This window comes from Mobula birostris, chromosome 2 (assembly GCF_030028105.1).
Source record: "Mobula birostris isolate sMobBir1 chromosome 2, sMobBir1.hap1, whole genome shotgun sequence".
Classification (NCBI taxonomy): domain Eukaryota; kingdom Metazoa; phylum Chordata; class Chondrichthyes; order Myliobatiformes; family Myliobatidae; genus Mobula; species Mobula birostris.
The window spans coordinates 93,419,078-93,426,432 of NC_092371.1; positions in this window are offsets into that span (position 1 = coordinate 93,419,078).

Genomic DNA, 7,355 nt, shown 5'->3' on the forward strand with positions numbered 1-7,355 from the left:
TCCTTATGTTCAGTCTATTCCGCAATTTAGTTTTCGTTGCATTCATTGCAGAGATACGTTGGAAAGGGAAGCAACGTTTTCAGTGCTTTCGTGGCTATCTCAGGATATTTAGCCTTGACTTTGATCCAGAATTCCAGCAGAGATGTTATGTCAAATACGCTTTTCAGCCCACCATCATTTGCAAGATCGAGGAGTTGATCTCCTTCCCGCGCTGACATGGATGACGCGTGCGTAATAACCTCACATGCATTCAAGCTCAACAGTGCGTGACAGGGAATGAGAAAAGGTGCAGCTGACCCCTATCGCCAAATCATATCGTTTCCTCGTGGCCCGGTAGCGCATGCTTTGCGGCCCGGCACCGGTCCGCGGCCGGTGGTTGGGGACCGCTGCAGTACAGTCCCGGTGTCCAAAATAGTCCCAGTGACCCTGTACAGTCCCAGAGTCCAACAGAGTCCCAGTGACCCAGTACAGTCCCGGTGTCCAATAGAATCACGGTGACCCAGTACCGTCTCGTTGTCCAATACAGTCTCAGTGGCCTACTGCAGTCTCGGTGTCCAACACAGTCTAAGGTGACTCAGTACAGTCCTGTTGTCCAAGACAGTCCCAGTGACCCAGTGCAGTGTTGGTGTCCACAATAACCTCAGTGACCCAACACAGTCCCAGTCACCCAGTACAGTCCCAGTATCCAACACAGTCCCAGTGTCCTGGAGTCCAACACAGTCCCAGTGTCCCATACAGTCCTAGTGTCCAACACAGTCCCAGTGACCCAGTACAGTCCTTTTGTCCAGTACAGTCCTAGTGTCCAACACAGTCACAGTGACCTAGTACAGTCCCAATATCCAACACAATCCCAGTGACCCAGTAACGTCCAGTTGTCCAACACAGTCCCACTGCCCCAGTAAATCCCCAAGGGTTCAACACAGTCCCATTGACCAAATACAGTCCTAGATTCTAACACAGTCCCGGTGTCCCATACAGTCCTAGTGTCCAATACAGCCCCAGTGACCCAGAACAGTCCCGGTGTCCAACACAGTCCCAGTGACCCAGTACAGTCCTTTTGTCCAGTACAGTCCTAGTGTCCAACACAGTCACAGTGACCCAACACAGTCCCAGTGACCCAGTACAGTCCCGGTGTCCAACACAGTCCCAGTGACCCAGTACAGTCCTTTTGTCCAGTACAGTCCTAGTGTCCAACACAGTCACAGTGACCCAACACAGTCCCAGTGACCCAGTACAGTCCCAGTGTCCAACACAGTCCCAGTGACTCAGTACAGTCCCTGTGTCCAACACAGTCCCAGTGACCCAGTACCGTCCCGTTGTCCAACGCAGTCCAACTGCCCCAGTACATCCCCAAGGGACCGGCACAGTCCCAGTGACTCAGTACAGACCCGGTGACCAACGCCATCCCGGTGTCCCATACATTCCTAGTATCCAACACAATCCCTGTGATCCAGAACAAACTCAGTGTCCAGTACAGTCCGGGTGTCCAACACGGTCCCAGTCACCCAGTACAGTCTCGGTGTCCAACACAGTCCCAGTTACCCAGTACAGCCCTGGTGTCAGTACAGTCTGGGTGTCCAACACAGTCCCAGTGACCCAGTACAGTCCTGGAATCCAACACAGTCCCGGTGTCCCATACAGTCCTAGTGTCCAATACAATCCCAGTGACCCAGAACAGTCCTAGTGTCCAACACAGTCACAGTGAACCAACACAGTCCCGGTGACCCAGTTCAGTCCCGGTGTCCAACACAGTCCCAGTGACCCAGTACAGTCCTGGAATTCAACAAAGTCCCGGTGTCCCATACAGTCCGAGTGTCCAACACAGTCCCAGTGACCCAGAACAAACTCAGTGTCCAGTACAGTCCTAGTGTCCAACGCAGTCCCAGTGACCCAGTAAAGTCCCCGTGTCCAACACAGTCCCAGTGACCCAGTACAGTCCTGTTGTCCAGTACAGTCCCAGTGACCCAGTACAGTGTCGGTGTCCACAATAATCTCAGTGACCCAATACAGTCCGAGTGATCCAGTAGAGTCCCGGTGTACAACACAGTCCCAGTGACCCAGTACAGTCCCAGTATCCAACACAATCCCAGTGACCCAATACAGACCTGGAATCCAACACAGTCCCGGTGTCCAATACAGCCATAGTGTCCAATACAGTCCCAGTGACCCAGTACTGTCCCGGTTTCCAACATAGTCCCAGTGACCCAGTACAGTCCTGGTGTCCAACACAGTCCCAATGACTCAGGACAGTCCGGTGTCCAACACAGTCCCAGTGACCCAGTACAGTCCTGTTGTCCAGTACAGGGTTGGTGTCCAGAATAATCTCAGTGACCTTACACGGTCCGAGTGGCCCAGTACAATCCCAGTGTCCAACACAGTCACAGTGACTCAATACAGTCCCAGTATCCAACACAATCCCAGTGACCCAGTACAGTCCTGGTGTCCAACACAGTCCCAATGACTCAGGACAGTCCGGTGTCCAACACAGTCCCAGTGACCCAGTACAGTCCTGTTGTCCAGTACAGGGTTGGTGTCCAGAATAATCTCAGTGACCTTACACGGTCCGAGTGGCCCAGTACAATCCCAGTGTCCAACACAGTCACAGTGACTCAATACAGTCCCAGTATCCAACACAATCCCAGTGACCCAGTATAGTCCTGGAATCCAATATAGTCCCGGTGTCCCATACAGTCCTAGTGTCCAATACAGTCCCAGTGATTCAGCACAGTCCCATTGTCCAACACAGTCCCAGTGACCCAGTAGTGTCCAACACAGTCCCACTGACCCAGTACAGTGTTGGTGTCCACAATAATCTCAGTGCCCAACACAGTCCGAGTGACCCAGTACAGCCCCAGTATCCAACACAATCCCAGTGACCCAGTAGAGTCCTGAAATCCAACATAGTCCCGGTGTCCCATACAGTCCGAGTGTCCAACACAGTCACAGTTACCCAACAAAGTCCCAGTGACCCAGTACAGTCCCGGGGTCCAACACAGCCCCAGTGACTCAGTACAGTCCCTGCGTCCAACACAGTCCCAGTGACCCAGTACAGTGTTGGTGTCCACAATAATCTCAGTGCCCAACACAATCCCAGTGACTCAGTAGAGTCCTGGAATCCAACACAGTCCCGGTGTCCCATACAGTAGTAGTGTGCAATAGAATCCCAGTGACCGAGTACCGTCCAGTTGCCCAACTCAGTCCCACTGCTCCAGTAAATCCCCAGGGGTCCAACAGAGTCCCAGTGACCCAGTACAGTCCGGGAGTCCAACACAGTCCCAGTGACTCAGTACAGTCCCTGTGTCCAACACAGTCCCAGTGACCCAGTACCGTCCCAGTGTCCAAGACAATCCCAGTGACCCAGTACAGTCCCGTTGTCTAACACAGTCCCACTGGCCCAGTACATCTCCAAGTGACCAACACAGTCCCGGTGTCCCATACGGTCCTAGTGTCCAATACAGTCCCAGTGACCCAGTACCGTCCCATTGCCCAACACAGTCTCACTGCCCCAGTAAATCCCCAGGGGTCCAACAGAGTCCCAGTGCCCCAGTACAGTCTGGGAGACCAACACAGTCCTGGTGTCCTATACAGTCCTAGTGTCCAATACAGTCCCAGTGACTCAGAACAGTCACGGTGTCCAACACAGTCCCAGTGACCCAGTACAGTCCTGTTGTCCTGTACATTCCTAGTGTCCAACACAGTCCCAGTGACCCAACACAGTCCCAGTGACCCAGTACTGTCCCGGTGTCCAAGACAATCACAGTGACCCAGTATCGTCCAGTTGTCCAACACAGGCCCACTGCCCCAGTACATCCCCAAGGGTCCAATAGAGACCCAGTGGCCCAGTACAGTCCTGTTGTCCAGTACATTCCTAGTGTCCAACACAGTCACAGTGACCAAACACAGTCCCAGTGACCCAGTACAGTCACAGTGTCGAAAACAGTCCCAGAGACTCAGTACAGTCCCGGTGTCCAACACAGTCTCAGTGACCCAGTACAGTCGTGGTGTCCAAACCAGTCCCAGTGAGCCAGTACAGTGTTGGTGTCCACAATAATCTCAGTGACCCAACACACTCCGAGTGACCTAGGACAGTCTTGGTGTCCAACACAGTACCAGTGACCCGGTTCGGTCCCAGTATCCAATACAATCACAGTCACCCAGAACCGTCTCGTTGTCCAACACAGTCCCAGGTGACTCAGTACAGTCCCGTTGTCCGAGACAGTCCCAGTGACCCAGTACAGTGTTGGTGTCCACAATAATCTCAGTGACCCAACACAGTCCGAGTTACCCAGTACAGTCCCGGTGTCCAACACAATCTGAGTCACTCAGTACAGTCCCAGTATCCAACACAATCCCAGTGATCCATTACCATCCCGTTGTCCAACACAGTCCCACTGGCCCAGTAAATCCCCAAGGGTCCAACACAGTCCCAGTCACCCAGTACAGTCCTGGTGTCCAACACAGTCCCAGTGACCCAGTACAGTCCCGGTGTCCAACACAGTCCCAGTGACTCATTACAGTCCCGGTGTCCAACACAGTCCCAGTGATCCTGTACAGTCGCGGTGTCCAACACAGTCTCAGTGAGCCAGTACAGTGTTGGTGTCCACAATAATCTCAGTGACCCAACACAGACCGAGTGACACAGTACAGTCCCGGTGTCCAACACAGTCCCAGTGATCCAGTACAGTCCTGGTATCCAACACAATCCCAGTGACCCAGTACAGTCCTGGAATCCAACACAGTCCCAGTGTCCCATACAGTCCTAGTGTCCAATACAGTCCCAGTGACACAGTAAAGTCGCTGTATCCAACACAGTCCCAGTGACACAGCTCGGTCACGTTGTCCAACATAGTTCCAGTGAACCAGTAGAGTCCCGGTGTCCAACACAATCCAAGTGACCCAGTACCGTCCCAGTGTCCAAGACAATCCCAGTGACCCAGTACCGTCCCATTGTCCAACACAGTCCCACTGCCCCAGTACATCCCCAAGGGTCCAACACAGTCCCAGTGACTCAGTACAATCCTGGAGTCCAACACAGTCCCGGTGTCCCATACATTCCTAGTGTCCAATACCAGTGTCCAACACAGTCCCAGTGACCCAGTACAGTGTTGGTGTCCACAAGAATCTCAGTGACCCAACGCAGTCCGACTGGCACAGTACTGTCCCGGTGTCCGACACAGTCCCAGTGATCCAGTACAGTCCTAGTATCCAACACAATCCCAGTGACCCAGTACAGTCCTGGAATCCAAAACAGTCCCGGTGTCCCATACAGCCCTAGTGTCCAATATAGTCCCAGTGACACAGTAAAGTCGCAGTATCCAACACAGTCCCAGTGACTCAGAACAGTCCCGGTGTCCAACACTGCCCCAGTGACCTAGTACAGTCCCGGTGTCCAACACAATCGCAGTGAACCAGTACAGTGTTGGTGTCCACAATAGTCTTAGTGACCCAACACACTCCGAGTGACCAAGTACAGTCCCGGTGTCCAGCACAGACCCAGTGACCCAGTACAGACCCAGTATCCAACACAGTCCCAGTGACCCAGTAAAGGTCCGGTGTCAAATACCGTCCTAGTATCCAACACCGTCCCAGTGACCCAGTACAGTCCTGGTGCTCAACACAGTCCCAGTGATCCAGTATAGTGTTGGTGTCTAGCACAGTCCCAGTGACCCAGTACAGTCCCAGTACCCAAATCAGTCCCAGTGACACAGTACAGTGTCAGTGTCCAACACAGTCCCAGTGACCCAGTACCGTCCCGGTGTGCAACACAGTCTCAGTAACTCAGTATAGTCCCGTTGCCCAACACAGTCCCAGTGTCCAGTACAGTCCTAGTGTCCCAATCAGTTCTAGTGTCCAAGACAATCCCAGTGACCCAGTACAGTCCCGGTGTCCAACACAGTCCCAGTGATCCAGTACAGTCCTAGTATCCAACACAATCCCAGTGACCCAGTGCAGTCCTGGAATCCAACACAGTCCCGGTGTCCCATACAGTCCTAGTGTCCAATACAGTCCCAGTGACCCAGAACAATGACGGTGTCCAACACAGTCCCAGTGACCCAGTACAGTCCTAGTGTCCAACACAGTCATAGTTACCCAACACAGTCCCAGTGACCCAGTACAGTCCCGGGGTCCAATACAGTCCCAGTGACCCAGTACAATCGCGGTGTCCAACACAGTCCCGGTGTCCCACACGGTCCTGGTGTCCAGCACAGTCCCGGTGACCAAGAACAAACTGATTGGCCAGTACAGTCCCGATGTCCAACACAGTCCCAGTGATCCAGTGCAGTCCTGTTGTCCAGTACAGTCCTAGTTTCCAACACAGTCCCAGTGACCCAGTAGAGTTTCGGTGTCCAACACAGTCCCAGTAACCCAGTACCATCCCAGTGTCCAAGACAATCCCAGTGACCCAGTACCGACCCATTGTCCAACACAGTCCCACTGCCCCAGTACATCCCCAAGGGTCCAACACAGTCTCAGTGACCCAGTACAATTCTGGAGTCCAACACAGTCCCGGTATCCCATTCAGTCCTGGTGTCCAACACAGTCCCAGTGACCCAGTACAGTCCCGGTGTCCAACACAGTCCCAGTGACTCATTACAGTCCCGGTGTCCAACACAGTCCCAGTGATCCTGTACAGTCGCGGTGTCCAACACAGTCTCAGTGAGCCAGTACAGTGTTGGTGTCCACAATAATCTCAGTGACCCAACACAGACCGAGTGACACAGTACAGTCCCGGTGTCCAACACAGTCCCAGTGATCCAGTACAGTCCTGGTATCCAACACAATCCCAGTGACCCAGTACAGTCCTGGAATCCAACACAGTCCCAGTGTCCCATACAGTCCTAGTGTCCAATACAGTCCCAGTGACACAGTAAAGTCGCTGTATCCAACACAGTCCCAGTGACACAGCTCGGTCACGTTGTCCAACATAGTTCCAGTGAACCAGTAGAGTCCCGGTGTCCAACACAATCCAAGTGACCCAGTACCGTCCCAGTGTCCAAGACAATCCCAGTGACCCAGTACCGTCCCATTGTCCAACACAGTCCCACTGCCCCAGTACATCCCCAAGGGTCCAACACAGTCCCAGTGACTCAGTACAATCCTGGAGTCCAACACAGTCCCGGTGTCCCATACATTCCTAGTGTCCAATACCAGTGTCCAACACAGTCCCAGTGACCCAGTACAGTGTTGGTGTCCACAAGAATCTCAGTGACCCAACGCAGTCCGACTGGCACAGTACTGTCCCGGTGTCCGACACAGTCCCAGTGATCCAGTACAGTCCTAGTATCCAACACAATCCCAGTGACCCAGTACAGTCCTGGAATCCAAAACAGTCCCGGTGTCCCATACAGCCCTAG